This window comes from Lepidochelys kempii, chromosome 22 (genome assembly GCF_965140285.1).
Source record: "Lepidochelys kempii isolate rLepKem1 chromosome 22, rLepKem1.hap1, whole genome shotgun sequence".
Taxonomy (NCBI): domain Eukaryota; kingdom Metazoa; phylum Chordata; order Testudines; family Cheloniidae; genus Lepidochelys; species Lepidochelys kempii.
In genome coordinates this window covers 7622125-7647078 of record NC_136401.1, presented here as the reverse complement: position 1 = coordinate 7647078, position 24954 = coordinate 7622125, and the positions used below count along the sequence as shown (strand labels likewise).

Below are 24954 nucleotides of genomic sequence, written 5' to 3'. Positions count from 1 at the left end.
TCACCCAAGAGTTCTGAAGGAAGGTCCCACACCAAAAGCTCTTAAGCAAAGCAGGCAGTCATGAAAGTTGCAATACTTCAACAAAAAAACTTCAAAAACAGACTCCATCGAGAGACTGCTGAATTGGAATTAATTTGCAAGCTGGACACCATTAAATGAGGCTTGAATAAAGACTGGGAGCGGATGACTCATTACACAAAGTAAAACTACTTCCCCATGCTTATTTTCCCCCTTACTATTACTCACACCTTCTTGTCAACTGTTGGAAATGGGCCATCCTGATTATCACTATAAAAGTTTTTTTTCCTCCTGCTGGTAATAGCTCACCTTACCTGATCACTCTCATTATAGTGGGTATGGCAAAACCCATTGTTTCATGTTCTCTGTGCGTACATATATATATATATATATATATATATATATATATCTTCCTACTGTACTTTCCACTGCATGCATCCTCTGAAGTGGGTTTTAGCCCACGAAAGCTTATGCTCAAATAAATTTGTTAGTCTCTAAGGTGCCACAAGTACTCCTCATTATTTTTTCTCATGGATCAGTAACTGGTTAAAAGTTAAGAAACAAAGGGTAAGAATAAATGGTCAGTTTTCACAGTGGAAAAAGCAGTAAATAGCAGGGTCACCCAAGGATCTGTACTGGGATCTGTGCTGTTCAACATATTCATAAATGATCCAGAAAAGGAGGTAAACAGTGAGTTGGCAAATTTGCAGATGATATAAAATTACTCAAGATGGTTAAGTCCAAAGCTGACTGTGAAGAGTTATAAAGGCATCTCACATAGCTGGGTGACTGGGTAACAAAATGGCAGATGAAATTCAATTTGATAAATGAAAGTAGTGCACATTGGAAAACATAATCCCACTATGCATACAAAATAAGGAGGGTCTAAATGAACCGTTACCACTCCAGAAGGAGATCTTGGAGTCATCCTGCATAGTTCTCTGAAAAGATCTGCCCAACATGAAGCATCAGTCAAAAAAGTGAACAGAATGTTAGGAACCATTAGAAAAGGAATAGATACTTACTGCCATATTATCATAATGTCATTATATAAATCAGTGGTAAGCCCACACCTTGAATACTGTGTGCCGTTCTGGTGGCCCATTTCAAAAAAGATAGATTAGAAATGGAAAAGGTGCAGAGAAGGGCACCAAAAATGATTGGGGGTATGGAACAGCTTCCATATGAGGAGAGCTTAATAAGACTGGGACTGTTCAGCTTACAAAAGAGATGACTAAAGAGGATATGACAGAAGTCTAGAAAATCATGACTGGTGAGGAGAAATGAATAGGGAAGTATTGATTACCCTTCTCATAACCCAAGAACCAGGAGTCACCCAATGAAATTAATAGGTAGAAGGCTTAAAACAAACATAAGGACCCACAACACACAGTCGACCTGTGGAATTTGTTGCCAGGGGATGATGTGAAGGCCATAAAAATAACTGGGTTCAGAAAAGAATTAGGCAGATAGATCCATCAATGGCTATTAGCCAAGACGGTGAGAGATGCAGCCCCATGCTCTGGGTGGCCCTAAACCTCTGATTGCTTGAAGCTGGGAATGGGTGGCACAGGGGATGGATCACTTGATGACTGCCCTGTTCTGTTCATTCCCTCTGATGCACCTGGCACCAGTCACTGTTGGAAGACAAGATGCTGGGATAGATGAACGGGTCTGACCCAGTGTGGCCGTTCTAACGTTCTTACGAAAATTTCCCAACAAGATCCAGCACTGCTTCCTGATGGGGGGGGCCTCCAGCACCACCCTGGTACAAACACCACAACAACACTGCCCCTTCTTTCAGAACCCTGGGGATTCACTGTGACAGAACCTGGCCTCTCTCTCTTACACTTCCCACCCTGCTGCTTTTCTTCCTGATTTTGACGCCACTCCTCCTCGAGGAAAGGGGGAGATCCAGCCTGTCCACGGTTTGAAACAAAAGAGGTTTTGTATGGTATAAAACCTTGGTTACCAGCCCTGACTGCTCTCCTTGCCATAAAGCAGTTTAACGTGTTTGTAACAGGCATGCAGAGCCACAGATAATCCTGTTAGCGCAAATCACCCGGTTAGATATATTAATATTTCAAGAAATAAATAAGCCAAAAAAACCCAGAGCATCTATTCAGTGACTTCCCCTCCCCGAACACACCCTCTAATCCCCAATTAAGATGGCCAGCTAGCACTTATGTTGGATAGCATCTTCCATGGGAAGGATTCTACAAAGCAGGGCCTGGATTGTGCCCCAGAAAAGGATGCAGAAGGCCAACAAAAGCCCGCTAAGTGGGACTTAATTGATGCACAGGCCTGGAGCTGATCCTCTACATGGGGGACCAGTTCCAGAGGAGACTCCGCCCAGTTACGCATGGGAGACAGGTAAACTGGGCCCACGTACAAGTACGCGCATGAGCGCCTGCAGCTGTTTATTTGGATTTGTTTGAAGAGCGCCTTGAGTAATCCGATGTAGGATAACAGTAACCCAGTGTGCATGGGCAAACAATCGCTTGTTTGCCACACGCTAAAATCCTGTGGGTGCAACTCTCGGTCACTTCTGAAGGGGAAAAAAAACCCCAAAAGTCAATCCTCAAAACAAAAAAAGTCATCAAGCGACTGGGCAGCAAGGGTAATCGAATCAATGCAGAAGAGCACAGCTCAGGCTTCACACGGCTTGGTGGACTCTGGAAACTAGCCCATGTGCATATCCAAAGATCACCGGGAGGTCAATGATGATTCTTTTCTGTATTGTGGTAGCACCTACCCTATTCATGGACCAGCACCCCAGCGTGCTAGGTGCTGTACAAACACAGAGCAAAAAGGTAGTCCCCGCCCCAAAGAGCTGTCAATCTAAAATCACATCGTACTGTCAGGGCACTTTTCTTTATTGTCTTCTTGGGCATCTCTGAATTAAAAGTGTCTCTTATTTTCCCAGTCTGTAAGAAGTCTGCCTAGGCATATGAACAACCCCCGCTACTACTTCTGTCAGAAATATGCCCATTACATTCCTCAATACAACTGACCCCAACAAAAGCCTTGGTGCCATGCACTCAGTCTGGCAACCCACCAGACCAACAGCATGCAACCAGCGGGTTAAACCTACAGGCCCAGATCTGCAGTTGGCATCGTTCGACATAGCTCTGTTGGTGGCTCAGACTCCTGCATCAGTGGGGCTAAGTTCAAAACTGGATGCCTTTCTGAAGATCTGCCCTGGTGACCACAATTGAGTAGAGGATCACCATGGTGATCTGGCCTTAAAACCTATGACAATGTATAACCATTTCTCTTCTTGTGGCACAGAAGCCATGAGCTCTGCAGCTGCATTGATTCAACCTGTCCTCCTGCATCCCACACTGCAGTGCCTCAGATTGGGAAGGTACCCCATAGCTCCTGCAACCCACCCACAGTGTTGGAAACGATGAGACAGATGCTTCCAGAGTCCCTGCATGTACTGGCCCAGTCACAGGTGCAAATCACAGTGGGCGTTGTTGCCCCAACACAGCTGTGGCAGGAAGAGCTGGCAGCGTGAAACTGAGCTCAGCCATCACATGACCAGGCAATGTAACAAGCCATGCCTTGCAGCAGTCTCCTGACTGAACACAGAGGTCATAAGAACTTAAGAACAGCCCAACTGGCTCAGACCAAAGGTCCATCTAGCCCCGTATCCTGTCTTCCCACAGTGGCCAATGCCAGGTGCCCCAGAGGGAATGAACAGAACAGTAATCATCCAGCGATCCATCCCCTGTCACCCATTCCTAGCTTCTGGCAAACAGAGGTTAGGGACACCATTCCTGCCCATCCTAGCTAATAGCCATTGATGGACCTATGCTCCATGAATTTATCTAGTTCTTTTTTGAACCCTGTTATAGTCTTGGCCTTCACAAAATCCTCTGGCAAGGAGTTCCACTGGTTGACTGTGTGTTATGTGAAGAAATACTTCCTTTTGTTTGTTTTAAACATGCTGCCTATTAATTTAATTGGGTGACCCCTAGTTCTTGTGTTATGAGAAGGAGTAAATAACACTTCCTTCTTTACTTTCTCCTCACCAGTCATGATTTTATAGACCTCTATCATATCCCCCCTTAGTCGACTCTTTTCCAAGCTGAAAAGTCCCAGTCTTATTAATCTCTCCTCATAGAACAGCTGTTCCATCCCCCTAATCATTTTTGTTGCCCTTTTCAGTACCTTTTGCAATTCCAATACATCTTTTTTGAGAAGGGGCGACCACATCTGCCCTCAGTATTCGAGGTGTGGGTGTACCACAGATTTATATTGAGGCAATAGGATATTTTCTGTCTTATTATCAATCCTTTTCTTAATGATGCCCAACATTCTGTTCACTTTTTTGACTGCCGCTGCACACTGAGTGGATGTTTCCAGGGAACTATCCACAATGACTCCAAGATCTTTTTCTTGAGTGGTAACAGCTAATTCAGACCCCATCATTTTATATGTATAGTTGAGATTATGTTTTCCACTGTGCATTACTTAGCATTTATCAACACTGAATTTCATCTGCCATTTTGTTGCCCACTCACCCAGTTTTATGAGACCCCTTTGTAGCTCTTCGCAGTCTGCTTTGGACTTAACTATCTTCAGCAATTTTGTATCATCTGCAAATTTTGCCACCTCACTGTTTATCCCTTTTTCCAGATCATTTATGAATACGTTGAATAGGACTGGCCCAGTACAGACTCCTGGGGGACACCACTATTTACCTCTCTCCATTCTGAAAACTGACCATTTATTCCTGCCCTTTGTTTCCTATCTTTTAACCAGTTACCAATCCCTGAGAGGACCTTCCCTCTTATCCCATGACTGCTTACTTTGCTTAAGAGCCTTTGGTGAGGGACCTTTTCAAAGGCTTTCTGAAAATCTAAATACACTATATCCACTGGATCCCTCTTGTCCACATGCTTGTTGACCCCCCCTCAAAGAATTCTAGTAGATTGGTGAGGCGTGATTTCCCTTTACAAAAACCATGTTGACTCTTTCCCAACAAATTATGTTCATCTATGTGTCTGACAAGTCTGTTCTTTACTATAGGTCCCTGCAGGACTGTTTTCTTTCAGATGCACCGGCGGCTGAGCTGTTAAGGGCTTCACTGACCTGCCAACAAGCGTGACTTTGACAAAGCAAAGCAAATTCCACCTGAGCAAGGTAGCACAACAGTCACCAGGCAGCTGAAGGCAAAGCTAGTCAGCACAGGTTCAGGGAGGGTGGCGCTCGGAGCAGGCATCCGAAGTGTGGAAGTGCAAAGGAGGAAGAGGAGAATTGTTTCAGGTGGGATAAAGGGGTAGAATTAGGACCCGGGAGCAGAGTAAACGGTGAAATCCCCCTCTTTGCAGACGAGCACAAGGACTAGCTAGGCGTCACAAGGCCTCTTGCACTTGTAAGAATTTCATCCAATGTCTAAACAAAAGTACTTTGGTAAAAAGGAAGAGAGTTATGTTTGAGAATGTGTCCAGCTAGCACCCAGAACATGGTATGACACCAATAAAATTCGACAGCTTCAAGGAAAAAAACCCCACCTAACATTAAAATGCCTGGAATTAAACAGAAGAGAGCCAGCCAATTCCTACTGCAAGGGAATCCTTCTGGATTTATGGCTCACTAGGACAATCTGAAACCCACTCACCCCCACCCTTTGGTCCTATGACTACAGGGGTGAGAACAGGCCACTTCACCTTGATGGTCCCTTTAGCTGTGACACTCGGGAACCTTTCCCAGCCCTGAAGAAGAGCTCTGTGTAAGCTCAAAAGCTTCTCTCTCTCACCAACAGAAATTGGTCTCATAAAAGCTATTACCTCACCTGCCTTGTGTCTCTAATGTCCTGGGACTCTCATCACTCATTGCCAACCCCATCCAACCTTAACTCTGCCCCCTGAAACTTGCAAAAATACAGCAAATTAGTGATTTCAAAAGGAAAAAATTAAAACTTGGGAAGGAGGGGAAAAATCAGTCTAGCTTGAAAATAAAAACAAAAACAAAAAGACCTGTTTGCCAAATCCTCGTCAAACTTCTTTGTTTGACCAGTTCTATTTGTAGACCCCATACTGTTAGGAGCTCACGGAGAGTCTCCTCGGTGAGACAGCCCTCTGCTTTGTGGAGAGGGAAAGGGGATCTGAGCCCCTGCAGTGCTGAGTGGGCAGGGCATGTGGTGCAGTGGTACCTACGACGTGCCAGCCTGTCTGCGGAGACGTTTACCATGGCCGATTTTCACAGTAAAATAAGGAAGCATTTAAATGTCTAGTTATGGCTACACAGAAAGGGCAGAGCCTGTGCATCACAAGGTCAGCATAAGGACACAACATACCTCAGGGACTTTTCAGCCCCACCGCTTCCTATAAGTTCCCACCAAGCCAGGAAGCAAAGTTGTCAGAGGAATGCTGAGTTTGTTGACTAAGCGACACCCTGAAGAGAGCTGTTAGGGGCAGGTATGCAAAAAGCAAATATATTTTACTGCCAGCATCACCCTGGCTCTGTGCTGTGGTCTCCTGCAATGGGGAGGGGAAGGGCCACCAGACGAAGCAGGCACTAGTCAGCAATGGGAGCGCAAGCATAGGGTCCAGCTTCTAATTCATGCCCTCACACAGGAAGGGAGCATATAGACATGTCAGCTACCACCTCTTGCACCTTCTCTAACACCCAGGTGATTCTGGGCAGCCCACAGCACTAGGATTCCTATCTCCCATGGATCCTTCCACGACACCCTCCCATTCTGTAGTGATCTCACAAGGGGCCCATGTACGGCATTTAACTTTTAGGCTCCTGCAGTTATTAGCTGCCTCCTCTTAGCCACTTGGGGTTTAGCCAGCAGCAGTCCATTCCACAGTCCCCATTTTAAAGGGCCAAGAGTCAGCCAATCAATGGGAGCTTTTCCATTGATGTCAATGAGTTATGGATCAGGCCCACTCTAAAGACTCCCATCTCCTTCAGTGCCGGCACCATGCTGGGCTTGACCCTGCAAGGTGCGGAGTGCCTCTCGTGGGACTCTGGCCATCCTCCGGGGTGGAGCCCTAGGTACAGAGGGAAACAGAGTTCTGGGAAATGCAATGCTATGGCCACGACGTGACAGTGTGCTGTACCTTTTCATCCTCTGTTTGCACCACTCATTTCAAATACTCTTTCCCAGCTGATTAAAAAAAAAATAAAAGTGCTTGCTTTTATTAGCATTAAAAATCAAAGCCCCACCTCAGCCTGCAGAACAACCAGACGGGTAATGAGCTTTAAACTCACATTTTAAGTCTCTCGCACACGCAGAGGGAACAATCAGCTTGGTGCTGTTCCTTACCGTCCAAAGCCACGTCGGTTTCATCCCGGCAGAAGGTCATGCACTGAGGCACTAACACCCATCCCCAGGGTAGTGCTCTATTCCTGTGGTGCGTATGACGTACCCCTTTCCCCATCCGGGGCCAGGTTCACCCCCTTTTAACAGTAGTCAGGGCGATGCGGGAGACCTCAGCTGAAATCGCTGCTCTTCCTCAGGCGGAGAGGGGAATTGAATCAGGGTCTCCCACATCCCAGGTGAGTGCTCTAACCACTTGGCTAAAAGTCCTGAGCCACCACTGGCCCTTCTGCGAATCTAGCTTTTTAAACGTGCCCGGAAACACAGGATTTCTGATCAAACAATATAGGAGTTTGGGCTCAAAGAAAACATTTTCAATTCACTAGAAAACTTCAGAATGTTGGGATTGGGTTCAGGTTGAATTGAACTGTTTTGCTGATTCTTCAGAACGGCCGCTGAAGCTATAAATTAGTTATTCACCCAGCTCTGGTCACAATTATTAAGCATTCTGCTCTCAGAACTTGAGCAGACAGCTCTACTGGTCACAGAACGGATTTGGATAAGAAATAATGGGAAGCATTAGGCAGAGTAGAATCCAGTTTACACTCCCATAGCAGCGTCAGCTCCTGAAGAGCTTCCGTGGGTTAAGGAAGAGCAGATGGAACGGGATCAGAGACTAAGGGTATGTCTACATTACAAAATTAGGTCGACTTTATAGAAGTCGGTTTTGTAGCAAGCGGTTTTATACAGTCGATTGTGTGTGTCCCCACACACGTCCTCTAAGTGCATGTAGTCGGCGGAGTGCTTCCACAGGACCGAGGCAACCGTCGACTTCCGGAGCGTTGCACTGTGGGTGGCTATCCCACAGTTCCCGCAGTCTCCACTGCCCATCTGAATTCTAGGTAGAAATCCCAGTGCCTGATGGGGCTAAAACATTGTCGCGGGTGGTTGTGGGTACATATCGTCAGGCCCCCGTTCCCTCCCTCCTTCCCTCCGTGAAAGCAAGGGCAGACAATCGTTTCGTGCCTTTTTCTTGAGTTACCTGTGCAGACACCATACCACAGCAAGAATGGAGCCCGCTCAGCTCACTGTCACCGTACGTCTCCTGGGTGCTGGCAGACACAGTACTGCATTGCTACACAGCAGCAGTTAATTGCCTTGTGGCAGCAGACGGTGCAGTATGACTGGTAGCAGTCATCAACGTAGTCCTGGGTGCTCTTTTAATCGGGCACCTGGGCAAACATGGGAGTGACTCAGCCTGGTCTTTCCCTTTTAAGTTTCACCTTAGTTGTCATACTGCACCGTCTTCCGCCGAGCACCCAGGAGATGATGACAGCTAGCGGTCGTACTGCACAGTCTGCTGCCAACAAGATGTATAAAGATAGATGAAGTGGCTCAAAACAAGAAATAGACCAGATTTGTTTTGTATTCATTTTCTCTTCCTTCCCTCCGTGAAATCAACGGCCTGCCAAACCCAGTTTTGAGTTCTATCATTGAGGTTTTGAGTTCTATCCTTGAGGGGGCCATTCAGTTTCTCGCAAAGCCACCCCCTTTGTTGATTTTAATTCCCTGTAAGCCAACCCTGTAAGCCATGTCGTCAGTCACCCCTCCCTCTGTCAGGGCAACGGCAGACAATTGTTCCGCGCCTTTTTTCTGTGCGGACGCCATACCAAGGCAAGCATGGAGGCCGCTCAGCTCACTTTGGCAATTAGGAGCACATTAAACACCACGCGCATTATCCAGCAGTATATGCAGCACCAGAACCTGGCAAAGCGATACCGGGCGAGGAGGCGACGTCAGCGCGGTAACGTGAGCGATGAGGACATGGACACAGACTTATCTCAAAGCACGGGCCCTGGCAATGTGGGCATCATGGTGCTAATGGGGCAGGTTCATGCAGTGGAACGCCGATTCTGGGCTCGGGAAACAAGCACAGACTGGTGGGACCGCATAGTGTTGCGGGTCTGGGATGATTCCCAGTGGCTGCAAAACTTTCGCATGCGTAAGGGCACTTTCATGGAACTTTGTGACTTGCTTTCCCCTGCCCTGAGGCGCAAGAATACCGAGATGAGAGCAGCCCTCACAGTTGAGAAGCGAGTGGCGATAGCCCTGTGGAAGCTTGCAACGCCAGACAGCTACCGGTCAGTTGGGAATCAATTTGGAGTGGGCAAATCTACTGTGGGGGCTGCTGTGATGCAAGTAGCTCACGCAATCAAAGATCTGCTGATATCAAGGGTAGTGACCCTGGGAAATGTACAGGTCATAGTGGATGGCTTTGCTGCAATGGGATTCCCTAACTGTGGTGGGGCTATAGACAGAACCCATATCCCTATCTTGGCACCAGAGCACCAAGCCGCCGAGTACATAAACCGCAAGGGGTACTTTTCGATAGTGCTGCAAGCTCTGGTGGATCACAAGGGACGTTTCACCAACATCAACGTGGGATGGCCGGGAAAGGTGCATGACGCTCGCATCTTCAGGAACTCTGGTCTGTTTCAAAAGCTGCAGGAAGGGACTTTATTCCCAGACCAGAAAATAACCGTTGGGGACGTTGAAATGCCTATATGTATCCTTGGGGACCCAGCCTACCCCTTAATGCCATGGCTCATGAAGCCGTACACAGGCAGCCTGGACAGTGGTCAGGAGCTGTTCAACTACAGGCTGAGCAAGTGCAGAATGGTGGTAGAATGTGCATTTGGACGTTTAAAGGCGCGCTGGCGCAATTTACGAACTCGCTTAGACCTCAGTGAAACCAATATTCCCACTGTTATTACTGCTTGCTGTGTGCTCCACAATATCTGCGAGAGTAAGGGGGAGACATTTATGGCGGGGTGGGAGGTTGAGGCAAATCGCCTGGCTGCTGGTTTCGCACAGCCAGACACCAGGGTGGTTAGAAGAGCACAGGAGGGCACGGTACGCATCAGAGAAGCTTTGAAAACCAGTTTCATGACTGGACAGGCTACAGTGTGAAAATTCTAGTTGTTTCTCCTTGATGAAACCCACCGCTCCTGGGTTCACTCTACTTCCCTGTAAGCAAAGCAATCTCCCCTCCTCCCTTCGATCACCGCTTGCAGAGGCAATAAAGTAATTGTTGCTTCACATTCATGCATTCTTTATTCATTCATCACACAAATAGGGGGATAACTACCAAGAGGGGTGGTGGAGGAGAGAAGCACCAGGAGGGATGGTGGAGGAGGGAAGGACAAGGCCACACAGCACTTTAAAAGTTTAAAACTTTAAAACTTATTGAATGCCAGCCTTCTGTTGCTTGGGCAATCCTCTGGGGTGGAGTGGCTGGGGGGCCAGAGGCCCCCCCCACCGCGTTCTTGGGTGTCTGGGTGAGCAGGCTATGGAACTTGGGGAGGAGGGCGGTTGGTTACACAGGGGCTGTAGTGGCGGTCTGTGCTCCTGCTGCCTTTCCTGCAGGTCAGCCATACGCTGGAGCACACTGGTTTGATCCTCCAGCAGCCTCAGCATTGAATCCTGCCTCCTCTCATCACGCTGCCACCACCTTTCAGCTTCAGCCCTGTCTTCAGCCCGCCTCTTACTCTCTTCAGCCCGCCACCTCTCCTCCCGGTCATTTTGTGCTTTCCTGCACTCTGACATTGTCTGCCTCCACGCATTCGTCTGTGCTCTGTCAGTGTGGGAGGACACCATGAGCTCAGAGAACATTTCATACGAGTGCGTTTTTTTCGCCTTCTAATCTTCACTAGCCTCTGGGAAGGAGAAGATCCTGTGATCATTGAAACACATGCAGCTGGTGGAGAAAAAAAAAAGAAGTAGTGGAATTTAAAAAAACACATTTTCTAGAACAATGGCTACACTCTTTCACGGTCAACCTTGCTGTTAACATTACAGCCACAGCACATGTGCTTTCGTTCCAAGGTCGCATTTTGCCTCCCCCCACCACGTGGCTAGCCCCTCACCCCCCGCCTAACAGCGGGGAACATTTCTGTTCAGCCACAGGCAAACAGCCCAGCAGGAACAGGTACCTTTGCATGTCCTCTTAAGAAAAGCACCCTATTTCAACTAGGTGACCATGAATGATATCTCACTCTCCTGAGAATAACACAGAGAGATAAAGAAAGGATGGTTGTTTGAACGCCAGCAAACATACACTGCAATGCTTTGTTCTACAATGATTCCCGAGTACATGCTACTGGCTTGGTGTGGTAAAGTGTCCTACCATGGAGGACGCAATAAGGCTGCCCTCCCCAGAAACCTTTTGCAAAGGCTTTGGGAATACATCCAGGAGAACTGCAAATGCCAGGGCAAATTAATCATTAAACATGCTTGCTTTTAAACCATGTATGGTATTTTAAAAGGTACACTCACCGGAGATCTCTTCTCTGCCTGACAGGTCCGGGAGGCAGCCTCGGGTGGGTCCGGGGGGGGGGGGGGGGGGGGGGCTGCCTCCAGATCCAGGGTGAGAAGCAGTTCCTGGCTGTCAGGAAAACCGGTTTCTCCGCTTGCTTGCTGTGAGCTATCTACAACTTCATCATCATCATCTTCCTCGTCCCCAAAACCTGCCTCTGTGCTGCCTCCATCTCCATTGAAGGAGTCAAACAACACGGCTGGGGTAGTGGTGGCTGAACCCCCTAAAATGGCATGCAGCTCATCATAGAAGCGGCATGTTTGGGGCTCTGACCCGGAGCGGCCGTTTGCCTCTCTGGTTTTCTGGTAGGCTTGCCTCAGCTCCTTAAGCTTCAAGCGGCATTGCTTCGGGTCCCTGTTATGGCCTCTGTCCTTCATGCCCTGGGAGATTTTGACAATGTTTTGGCATTTCGAAAACTGGAACGGAGTTCTGATAGCACGGATTCCTCTCCCCATACAGCAATCAGATCCCGTACCTCCCGTTCGGTCCATGCTGGATTTTGAGATTCTGGGACTCCATCATGGTCACCTCTGCTGATGAGCTCTGGCCAGCGTGGCAAGCTGCAGGTGACCATGCAAACAGGAAACTGAAATTCAAAAGTTCGTGGGCCTTTTCCTGTCTACCTGGCCAGTACATCTGAGTTGAGAGTGCTGTCCACAGCGGTCACAATAGAGCACTCTGGGATAGCTCCCGGAGGCCAATACCGCCTAATTGCATCCACAGTACCCCAAATTCGACCCGGCAAGGCCGATTTAAGCGCTAATCCACTTGTCAGAGGTGGATTAAGGAAATCTATTTTAAGAGCCCTTTAAGTCGAAAAAAAGGGCTTCATCGTGTGGATGGGTGCAGGTTTACATCGATTTAACGCTGCTAAATTCGACCTAAACTCCGAGAGTGGACCAGGGCAAAGTGTAACAATGGGGCCCTTCCCCACCCCCATAACTACAGTGTGGTCATCCCCCACAGTCAAGGAAAGGAGTATTTCAATAGCACCCTTTGGGGCTCATCCCATGGAGTCACGTGCTGGGGTTTAAATCTGGAGCTACCCAAATCAAGAGAGTTAACAGATTTTCCTGGGAAAGGTAATTTAGCCAGAGATTACCACCTTTCAGTGCAGCCTGGGATACCCTGGGGCATGAAATGACCTTCTGAAGCAGTAGCTACTTCACAACCACTCACCCCAGCCCAGACTGTTAATGCCGCAGTCAGAGCCTTATATTAAGGAGAGGATCCCCCCGCATCTAGTCTGGAAAAACACAAACTTCTCACCACAAGGAGAGGGCTACAGAGAGCACATCTCACAATGTGACTCAAAGTGCTTTCCTTCAGAGTCCCCCTCATCCCACTCCCAGTCTCCCTCTCCCCACCCCTGAGCAAGATGTACCACCCAGATGGGGGCAGACCTAATTGGCGACCAGTCTCCCAAATCCACTGCAGCAGGGGTGTGCTGGGAATGGAACATTTGGAAGAGTTTAGACAGGATGGGAGCTGAGATTTTATACCCCCAGCACACGCAGTGTTTTGCATCACATGCCTGTAGAGCCAATAGGCTTTTTTACCCCCTTGCACCTGAGGAATCTCAGCCATTCGGTCTTCCCCAGGGGCCAAGGGAAGTCCTTAGCCACACAGTAGCAGGCAGGGGAGCAAGCATCGCAGACAGGGTTAGACATTAAACCCCAGCGGGATCGGCATACGGGATCCCGCACTCCTCACCCACCCAGCTGACCAGTTTGGGCAGTTGCTTCCCACACACCCCCGACACAGGGTCACAGACTAAAATCACCTCTTCACCTGCACCGGGGAAAATCCAAAGAACCCTCAAAATAACATGGCAACTTCATGCAGCGCAGCTGTCTCTGGGGAGCTGGTGCTTGTTTCCCTCTCCTCAGGATGTGTCTCTCAGTTGGGGGGCGAGGGGGAGGAGAAAAAGATGAGGGGAAGATTTAACATTAAAACGACAGGGCCTGCAATGCTCTGGGGACCCCGGGCAGCAAAGGGTGCCTGCAGAAGTCCTTTCCCCACCATCCCTTGTAAGAGACGGTGTGCTGCAGGAGAGCGGATGTGGGACGCGGAGCTTGTCTGCTTTCTATACATCAGCCCAAACCTCTGCTTTCTATAATCTGGAAATTCTCGCATTATCTCTCATCTGCTTTAAATTAGGGATTCATTCTTGGGAATGCTGGAGTGATTAAGAGCAGATCAGCTATCAGAAATGCAAGCTGGGGTTGGCAGAGGCTCTGAAATCTGCCTGGAGGAAGGCGACTCCCGCACGTCACTTTTAATTAAACAACACAAGTTTCCGGGGCCAGATTGCGATCTAATTTCAGATCAGAATGATGGGATGGCAAAAGCCCTCCAGATTGCAAAGGACTGGAGTTGTCCCTGCCCACTCAATAATATGTCACTCATCACACAAACCACAAAAGCAACAGCTGCTATTTTAGTAGGACCTACAAAAATATGTTTCTATGCCAAACTTAAGGGAGTGTGCTGCTTTTAAACTTTAGCAAAGTTAAAAGCTTGAAGTGACAGGGGTAAGGCTTGGGCATGTGGCAAAGGTAGAGAAGAAGGAGAGCGAGGGGAACATAGAAAGCAGCTGTGGGGTGCAGCATGCAGCAGGACTGAGAGCAGAGGGTGCAGAGTTCGGTGTGCGTAAGCACAGAACAACGCTGCGGTACACATAACTGATGCACCCCCACTGAGTAGGGTGATCAGATAGTAACTGTGAAAAAAATGGGACAGAGGGTAGGTGGTAATAGGTGCCTATATAAGAAAAAATCCCAAAAAACAGGACTCTCCCTATAAACTTGGGACATCTGGTCACCCTACTACCGCTGAGTGCTTGTACACAGAGCGAGAGACAGGTGGGATGCAGACCTAAAACGCACTGTGCACAAAGCAAAGTCAGGATCAAACTCCAAAGAGCAGGAATCCTACAAGCTGCCTGTGTATGAACCAAACAGGGTTATTGCAAATGAGATTCACCTTCCAACCAGCAGACAGGACACAGAGCAGCCCCTTGGCTGGAGAAACCCCTTCCCCACAGGCAGCTTTAGAGGAAGGAAAAGAACCTAGCAAGCCGCTGCAGGTACCTGCATCTCCAGCCCCTCCAAGGTGCAGGGTACTTTATAGTATACTTTATAGCAACCTATAGCCTATCAGGCTCCAAATTTTTTGGAAAAAGAAAAGGAGGACTTGTGGCACCTTAGAGACTAACCAATTTATTAAAGCATAAGCTTTCGTGAGCTACAGCTCACTTCATCGGATGCATGCAGTGGAAAATACAGTGGGGAGATTTTATATACACAGAGAACACGAAACAATGGGTGTTACCATACAGACTGTAACAAGAGTGATCAGGTAAGGTGAGCTATTACCAGCAGGAGAGAGAGAAAGAAAAAAAAACCCTTTTGTACTGATAATCAAGGTGGGCCATTTCCAGCAGTTGACAAGAACCTGTGAGAAACAGTTGCGGGGCGGGGGAGGGTGCGGGAGAATAAACATAGGGAAATAGTTTTACTTTGTGTAATGACACATCCACTCCCACTCCAAAGACCAGGGGTGGACTGGGAGTGGATGTGTCCCAATCTTTGGTAATAGCTCACCTTACCTGATCACTCTTGTTACAGTCTGTATCCATTGTTTCATATTCTCTGTGTATATAAAATCTCCCCACTGTATTTTCCACTGCATGCATCTGATGAAGTGAGCTGTAGCTCACGAAAGCTTATGCTAAGATAAATGTGTTAGTCTCTAAGGTGCCACAAGTCCTCCTTTTCTTTTTGCGGATACAGCCTAACACGGCTGTTACTCTGAAACCAAATTTTTTGGCTAACACTTGGGTAAAAAGGGGTAACATCACTGTTTGGATGACCGTAGCACCTCAGAGCCCGAGACATGGATCAGGACTCCACCGGGCAAGGCGATGTACAAACACAGAAGCAAAAGACAGTCCCCGCCCGAAGAAGCTTACAATCTAAGTGTAAAGCAAGAGACAGCAGATGGAAACAGATGGGGAGAATAAGGCAACCGTGAGGCAATACTGGCCAGCATGATGGGCAGTGGCCACAGCACACCACGGGCCTCACCAATTTAAAGTTTTTGTAGGCATCATGGCAAAGGAGGGCTCTGAGGCAGGAACCGGAGGATAAGATAGCGTTAACAGTCAGCACTCAAAGCAGTCCAGTCAGGCCATCTGATTATTTATTGCTACCCAATGCAGGAAACAAGTTGATAGACACACTTGACCCAGCAGAATGACAACTCCCATGGTCAACTACTTGTCCCAGCCACCCTCATGCTAACCCCAGGTATCCCACCCAAGTTTCAGTTTAGGTGGTTACATTTGTCCCTTTTAAGTTCCCCTTACAGTTTCAACTGGATACAGAGTTGTTCTTCACTTTGAATCCTACACTCCTGCAATGTTGCTATGTGCTGTTAAACAGCTACTGTGTTCCACCCTAGAAGTAGCTGCAGTTCATCGGTGGATGAAATCATTCCAGCTTGGGACTCTCGGGAATGAAAGGCACTAGAAAAACATCAGTGGATTAATCTAAGCACTTGTCTACTTTGAAAGTGGGCTAAGCTAAACAGGAACAAGACATTCTTATTCTGGGATAAAAGTATCCAGACATGGGGTTATTTCAGAATAGCTCTTCCCAAACAATTTGTGTGCGGACAAACCCAGTACTCCATGGACTGACACAGGCCAAAGCATCAAAGGAGCCATATTGTGCCTGCCTCTCCAAAACCCACACGTGGGTGTATAAATGCAGATATGCAGGGGCAACAGACTCTGGCATTAATTTGTGGCTGCAACTCAGGCCCTGTCCTTTGGGAAATCAGCCCTAAGTTCAAACCAAGCATAAGAATTGGCTTTCTATCTTCTCCCTTTCTGGAGTAGCTGAAAGTCCGAAGCAGTGAATTTCAAAATGTCAAAATAGCAAATGAGAGATACCATTATTAACATAAAAAGAAAAGGAGTACTTGTGGCACTTTAGAGACTAACCAATTTATTAGAGCATAAGCTTTCGTGAGCTACAGCTCACTTCCTTTTCTTTTTGCGAATACAGACTACCACGGCTGTTACTCTGAAACCTGTCATTATTTACATAGGTGCCCCGGACATTATGGTATGCCTGATGGATTAGATCCCTCTTAAGAGGGAGGACAATCCAGGAGTAGGGTGCTAGACTAAAATTTGGGAGACCACGGTTCAATTCTCAGCTCCAAAGAAGGCGTTCTGTCCAATCTTGTGTACGTCATGTAGGCGAGTGCTACTCAAAATGGTGGTCCACGGACCGGTGCTGGTCTGTGAGTCATCAGCTGCCGGTCTGCACGCACATTAGGCAAAAAATTTGCCAGTCCCCCACATCAGAGAGCTTGAGAAGCACGGACATAGGCCGCATCTGCACTAGGAGAACTTTACCCTACCGATATGGGTACATTGGGATTCCAGCAGCACCGTCGTCCAGTCACAGAGCAGGACCCCATTGTGCCCGGTGACATGTACACACACACACACAACAAAGAGATAGTATGCTACACCGGCAAAGTGCTCCTAGTACGGATGTAGCTTATACTAAGAAAGCTGCACTTTCACCAGTTCCCTTCCCCTCGCAAAAAAAGTAAGCAATACCAGCAAAAGTGCCCTCCTGCTGGTACGGCGGCATCTCTGCTAGGTGCTTTGCTGGCACAGGCCTCACACTTCTTCCCGCCCCTGCCCGACAGAGCCACGCCAGCAGAAATCTGCAGTGTAGACATAGCCTTAGTCTCTCTCTGGCTTCGTTTCCCCATCTGTATCCTGGGGATCAGAGGACTGGGGGTGCGGGAGGCGCTCAAATGTCACAGTAACGTGGCCCAAAAAGTGCCTGAGAGAGAGAAGATTGCAGCAGCCAGAAATGCAAGCGTCCTATTGAAGTTTCTGCCTGCCAGTGACGGCACGGTGTTCCCCTGGGTAAGAGGATCACTCCAATATTAAAGCCAAGCCTAGTTTTCTTCTAATAAACAAAAAGCCCTTCTGTACCTGGCATGGTAAGAATTGCCTGAAAATTGTCATCCCTCTTACCATAATCACTGGAAAGGTTCCCACAGCTTCAGCCCTCCTCTCCCAAAGCTATGGCGGTCAGTGGATGGCTCCCATTCTGTATTCCCTGGGTCTGCAGCTCCGGGCCCAGAGCACTGTCGGGCCAGAGAGGGGAGAAGCGGGCTGTCGTTTTCAATCACATTCTGTGACTGTGTCCCTGCTTCTGTTCTTTTATAAGCTGGTTTGGGTGGTGGTGGCAGGGGGGAGGGGAGGGCATAGATCTGATCGGCTTGTTAGGGATGGGCACGTCTGACTAATAAAGGTTTCTACTATGCAGTTATATGCACAAATCAACATGCTTCTCTCGCTGCAGTGGCTGGAGAGGTGCCAGATGAATACAGTTACCTGGAAAAGGGCGTGGAGCGGGAGTCTGTCATGTTTGAGGTAGCCTTTAGACACAAACCCAGGGCATCAGATGATAACGGCAGGGCAAAGACTTGGGCTTTCTTGCTCTAGAACGTGCTGCGTGTTGTTGTTAGACAAGGGGCGAAGGGACCTGCTGAGCAAGGGACTGGGAGCCAGGAAGTCCCGAGTGCCATCCCTGGTTCTGCCACGTAGGGTATGTCTACACTAGAGCGGGAAGATACAACTTTTTCAGCTCGAGGAGTCAAACCTGTGCCAGCTCTGGTCCAGCTAGTGTGCTAACAGAACCTGGCCATAGCGGCATGAGGGGGCTAACTGTCCTGAGGCTGGTGCTGTCCAGGACACTAAGTACCTACTCAGCATGGTCAGCTCCTCCCGCCTCTCACGCTGCAGTAGCTATGTTCTATTTTTAGTGTCCCCTTGCTCACAATGGGCTGGATTTTCAGTGACTTCGGCGGAGGTACTCATCCCCTCCACCAGTCTGAGCCCGTGTGCTCCTGGCTAAGCCAGTGCACGCCCATCCGCCACACTGGCGCTGCTCTGAAGTGACCTTGATCTCCAGAATCTCCGCGTTCACATAAACATCTCCGCAGCACTAATGGCTGCATCAAGCCCTCAAAAATATAAGCAGAGCAGAACCAATGGAGAGATCATAGAATAGAATATCAGGGTTGGAAGGGATCCCAGAAGGTCATCTAGTCCAACCCCCTGCTCGAAGCAGGACCAATTCCCAGTTAAATCATCCCAGCCAGGGCTTTGTCATGACTCTGCAGCCAGCCTAGAATAGCAGCTCAGAGGCGTGACCTGCCCCATTCCTCGCAGCAGCGTGGGGTTACCTCTGATGGCCCATGCGAGCTCATTCTCTCCCTCCTCCAGCACGAAGGCAGAGAAAGAGGCACTGATCTGCACAATTTACTGCAAGTGGTGTCTCATTTTCGTGCCACAAGCGAGTGGCATTTGGAAGAGGGCACTACTTAATTTTTCCCTTCCAACCACAAAGGATCCCAGCCAGAGATGACCCAGGCCTGCTGACAGTGCGTGTGTAGGGGCAGGGCAGAGTGAGAACAGCTGACTTCAGCCGCGTGACTGAGCATGCTCAGTACAAGTCAAGCAGCAAATCAGAGGGGAAGGGCACGTCCTCCCTTCTGATCCAAGCCCAAGGAGCCTAGCAGGGGCCATGGGCATACTGAAGTGGGGGAGCCAAGCTCAAGGAGAGCAGTGGAGCTCCGAGTACACATGATCATCCTTGGAACACCTGCACAATCTACAGTGAGCAGCATCTCCATTTGGCAAATCACGGGGTGGAGCTTATTATGCGGACGGAGCTTGGAGAACCACCACCTTCCTCCCCACCCCCAATCTGACTTCCAGGTTCAATCCCCCCGTCCCAGTTTTCCCCTTCTGTAAAACTGGGGTTGATGATACTTCTCCCCCTCACAGAAGGCTGCACAGATTAACCAATGCTTTGAAGAGTCAAGTATTCTACGTTATTCTCTCTCGATTCCCTTTCATCGGGTTAGTTTTACTCTTCTCAATTCTGTTCCTGTGTTAGCAACTGTAGTATCTACACTCCACCCAGGATCTGCTCCACTTCCCAGCCTGTTACAGCTCATCCCCCTGTTTGTGCTCATACCACTGTACTGGTTTTATGGAAAGCCAAGAGAGGAACAGAACTTCCCTCATCTTGGAAGCCTCAGAATGTTGGATCATATTAAAGAAGTTCTGTATTAAAATCACAAATGAGTTTGATTCCCCATAGTTTAAATTCCAGTGTATTACTAATTAAGAGGTCTATTGGTTTTTGGTACTGTTTCTCTCCCTCTATGTGTGAAACTCGCAAGTTGCTAATTGCGTTAGTACATTCTAAGACAGAGTCTGTTCTCAAAGCAATTCACACACAGAGAGACTCAAAGCAATACTCTGTAACAACAGAAACAGCACCCAGAGACTCCCCACCCTTTTGTTGTATTAACAATTGTGATTAAAATAGAGATAGAGGATGTATGTGGATGGATGCTTGTTGTGGATAATAACTGAATGATCAGGGAGGTGCCAGCCTAAGAATCCAGTGTCCATCGGCTGAAGAAGGCGTCAAGTGGAAATAACCAGAGGACCCCGGGAGGGCAGACTGGAATCCACTCAACAGCCTCAAGAATGGGAGAACCAAAGAACAAGATAACATCTAGCAGCACGGAGCTGTCAGGAATGTGCTATCTGCCGACTGATTCAGCAACAGCATGATGAAGCAATTCCCATAGACTGACATAGGAAGAAATTCCTATAAAAATAGACTCTAGAAAGTGAGAACTTTGGGGTCTGATTCTGCAAACCAACTTCCAGGAGCGTCAGATGAGCATCTGACAAGGCCCTGCTCCCTCCTCATGTCCAGGCCACCTGGCCAGTGGCTTGGCATGAGCAACTCTAAGGCTGGTAACTATGATAACAACCTTGCAGAACCTCTGTGTGTGCGTGTATAAATATGAGATTGAATGGAATGTTATAGCTATAACTAACTGCTTACTATGATTCTTTCTGTATTCACAATAAATGTGGTATTTTGCCTTTTTCCCTTCAATAAGATCCTGCTGGTTTTTATTTTATTGGTATAACAAGAACAGCCAAGGAGACCGGATGAGGCGCGAACCAGCTCAGATTGCATTGAGGAGGAACCAGGAACGTTCATCCTCAGATATTGCTCCTCTCTCCGGATCGGTCATTGCCTGTCCGACTGATGAAGGAACAGGAACAAACACCCTGGGATGCCAGCGCACACTCGTGTCCCTGAGTTGTCCTGAAGACAGCTATGGTGACCATGGTTCTCTCTCTAGGGCAGGTCCCACATGGGCAGCAGTGCTAGCTAACCCAGCAACATGCCTCAGCCCTGGACTGGCGCTTCCCTTCACACCACAAGGCCACTGCTAGCTCTTCACGCCCTAGTCAGTTCTTGGCTTATCTATGGAAATCGCCAAGGAGGGGGTACTGTCGGTACCAGCTGTGGGGTGCAGGGAGGGGGGGCTGCGATGTAAACATCTGACTGGAAACTGGACAAAGACATTATTTCATGAAGGCCAATGAGCAGGCATCGTAGGAGAGAGAGACAGAGAGCCTGGAGCATTGGGCCTCGTGCAAGAATTGAGGCCTGAACCAGAGGCTGTGAACCAGTCGGACCATGTATTAAAGCAGATGCTCACAAGATCACTGTCCAGCAGATGAACTTGGCAAAGCTGCTGCTAGTGTACTAGGCGCTAGATATTTACATAAATATATTCCAGCTAGTACTAGATTGGGATGTATTTGTACAAAATGGTTTGACAACACAATGAAGAGGGATGTTTATTCAAGCTATCAGCATCAAGGGACGTAATAACCAGATGTCATGAGATAGCTAGCCAGGCACATGAAACCTGTTTGCTCTGGCCTGTAATGTCTGGGTTCTTCCCCATAGTTCTTTGTGGGGAGTCCTGCTGCTGACTGAGCCGTTCCTTTCCACAGGGCACTCAGGTGTAAGCGTACCTGTAACCATGGAGCCAGAGCGCTAGGACTGTGTCTTTGGGGCAACAAACCTGGCCTGGGGCCATTGTCACTGAACCGTGCTTTATGAGTAACATCGAAGCCTGCAGAACTAACTCGCTGTCCTGTCTGCTAACAACATTGAAGCTTCAAGGACAGACTCACTGAGCAGTCTAAACAGCGCTACCGAGGCAACGACTTTCCAGCCGCCAAGACTTGACCACACTGGGTAGTACTCTCGAGGTCTGCTGAACCAGCCTTCTGCATAGAGCTGGGAAGGCACACGGAAAGAACACACACACGCCTACTGACAACAGGCATCAAGTGGTCACCAGCAGTGGATCTGGAGACACCTGACATGGAAAGCCGTCACAGGTGACAGCAGCATGTGAAGATAAAATGCATCCAACCCAGGGCAGGGCAGGCAAAGCTTCCCTGGGAACAGCTTCCAGGTTCAGATTTAGGAGTGAGAGACTTCGTGCCCCCATTTCCCACCCTGTCCACTGAAGGAAACAAGCTGTTCCGCTGAGGGTGCGTGGAAAGGGACAGTTGTGTGGGGAGATGGCGCTGATTAAACCCTTCATTGCATTTCCCTTCCCACCACGAGAAACCGACAAGGGCCGTTAAAAAATACTGCTAGCATCTCAAAGCCAAGAGAGAGCCAGACAGAGTAAGACGCAATTGTGCCCATGCCAGGGGAGCGAGGGGTCACTCGCTCAGTGGAGATAATCACAGACCCACAGGGTTCAAAAGGACCGCAAGGATCATCTCGTTTAGACTGCCAAGCTGCAGGATTTGTTGTGTCTAAACCCTCCAGGGCAGACGGCTATCCAGCCTCCTTTTGAAAACTTCCAGTGAAGTCTCATGTCCTCTCAAGGCATCTGTTCCACAGTCCTACCGGGCTTACAGTTAGGAAGGTTTTCCTGAGATTTAATCTAAATCTGCTGTGCTGTCGTTTGCACCCACTGCCACTTGTCCTGCCCTCTGTGGCAAGAGAGAACAATTTTTTAATCAAGGGAAGGAATTAATTCCACATTCACTTCCCTGCCCAGCTACCCCCATTACTCCGGCAGCAGTTGATGGAGACATTTCCAGCCGTTTGCTGGCACTCCCTGCTCGGCTTTACCTGCCTCTGATTAACTGTGTCAAAGGAAATGCAGGTTTCAGAGGAGCAGCCGTGTTAGTCTGTATCTGCAAAAGGAAAAGGAGTTCTTGTGGCACCTTAGAGACTAACAAAAGCTTATGCTCAAATAAATTTGTTATTCTCTAAGGTGCCACAAGTCCTCCTTTTCTTTTTAAAGGAAATGCAGACTCCTGTCCTCCAGGGACGGGCAGGTGTGCCAAGGAGGAACTGCTTTGAGAACCAGTTGGCTCAGCCCCCAAAATCAAGCGAGCATGTGCATAGCTGAAGTGCGCAATGTATTTCGTTGCTAACCCACAGCAACCAGTTTTCAACATGGATTTAGAGCTTTGCCACTGAAGGACTCACACCCAGGCCATCACAAACAGCCCCAATGCAACAGAAGCTCAGTCACTCTTCTCAATGCCTCGTTTTGTTTTATTTGGCCACCTTCACTGAGGACGGCCACCAAGGCCGTGCATGCGTTAAAATATCACATACAATGAGTTTGTGGCAGAACCAGAAATGTTACCGGGCTACCCAGGAGACCTGACTCCCAGAGCCAGACCTTACCTCACACCATCTTTCTTCATTATAACTTCACTGCAAGACCAAGCATAATGGGAAAGTTAGCCGTGACGGACCAACCCCTCCACACACAGCCACTCACACAAAGGGCCTGATTCTGCCACCCTTACTCATGCTGAGTACCACTCACTTGTGTAGTCTCATGGATTTCAATAGAACCTCTTGCAGGTCTACCAAACATGAGTATTGCTGGCAGACTCAGGCAAAGTCTACAGTAATCACAAAGGGAAGGGAGAAGTTCCGGCTGAGCCCATCTTCACCCGGGGAAACTCTCTCAAGTTAACTCCAGTGTCAGAGCTACCCTTCAATGTTGTTTTTCATTTAGTGAGCAGTCGGAGGCATTTAGCGCCCCTGTAGTGTTTCCAGTTTACAAGAAATTGGAAGAGACCTTTACAGTGCAGCTGAGGCCTCAACAGAAGAGGGAACACTGGGTGAGACATGTCTAAAAAGGCAATTAATGAGCTTCCATAACGCAATTAGGTACCTGTTAGACCAATTCTAAATGAAAAGGCAACGCATCCTCTTTCACCTATGCTCAAGCCAAGTCCTAGTAAGTGCTCTCGCATTATATTCAATTGCAGTCCTGCCTGAGAGTCCGTCACTTCACTCTCAGATATGGCTGAAATATGACAGAGACAGAAAATACACTGTTGCTTTGCCAGACTCTGATACAGTGTTATTGTTAGATTAGAGACATACCAAAAAATCCAAGATCAAGTAAAAGCTATATAATCATACAGCCTGAAAATATACCAATAATATACATAATGGGTAGGCCCGGGGGATTAGATTTATCAGTAAACATCAATTTCACTATATGCACACAAACCAATGAAAAGAATATTTCCACTGATGAGAATCATAATTTAAAAAGAGGCAAAGTAAGAAAAACGCTGCTTGAGAACGTATGAGAGTTCGATTTAAGGCTAAAATTCTGACATGTGATGATGACAGTTGGGTTTGAACCATTATAAAGCTTTAACTTTTTGAATCTCAGCATCTATTGTCGTTCAATAATTATTGTCTGACCCCTCCATTGGCCGATGCTCCATAATTCCCCACAACTGTGAGAATTTAAAATCAATACAAATCTTAAAAAAAGGGGGGGGGGCTTAAAACCCATCATTTTGTGCAACTGTGACACTTTTAAAATCGATCAAAATAAAAATAAATGCTTAAAAATAAAAATCAATATTATCTGTCAAGATCATAAATAAAAATTGAATTCCAACAAGCCTAATCATGGACCAGATACTCAGCTGGAGTAAACCAGCATCACTCCAGGCCAATTTACATCATCTGAGGGTTTGTATATTACCCACACACAAGCGAAGTGTCTAAAGTTGGCTAAATGCGGATTTACATGGCTATCTGTTCAGTAGTCGGAGCACCCACAAACTATAAAAGGAGTCACCTGTCAGATGGGGTGCAGAAGGACTGGGAACATATGCAGATAGAAACTACAATAGTTTCTCACTGTTCTTGCTGTGGTTTTTGACCGTCTCCATCACTAGACATGAAAGCAGAGAAACATCTTGAACCGTCAAAACAACAGATTTTCTGCATACAAGACTAAACTCTACAGGTGCAAGCAAAAGCCATTTCTATGTAATAGG

General features: G+C 47.9%; 1 protein-coding gene and 1 long non-coding RNA gene across 8 annotated transcripts in view; both read right to left on the bottom strand.

Moving 5' to 3' along the window:
• The window catches only part of ST3GAL4 (ST3 beta-galactoside alpha-2,3-sialyltransferase 4), a 187693-nt gene that overhangs the window by 35714 nt on the left and 127025 nt on the right, over window positions 1-24954 (bottom strand). The window lies entirely within an intron of this gene.
• Window positions 13558-19312, bottom strand: LOC140901745 (uncharacterized). Its single transcript, XR_012155947.2, has 3 exons — window positions 16042-19312; window positions 15761-15800; window positions 13558-13568 (listed from the first exon to the last, which is right to left on the bottom strand). It is a non-coding gene; the product is annotated as an uncharacterized LOC140901745 (long non-coding RNA).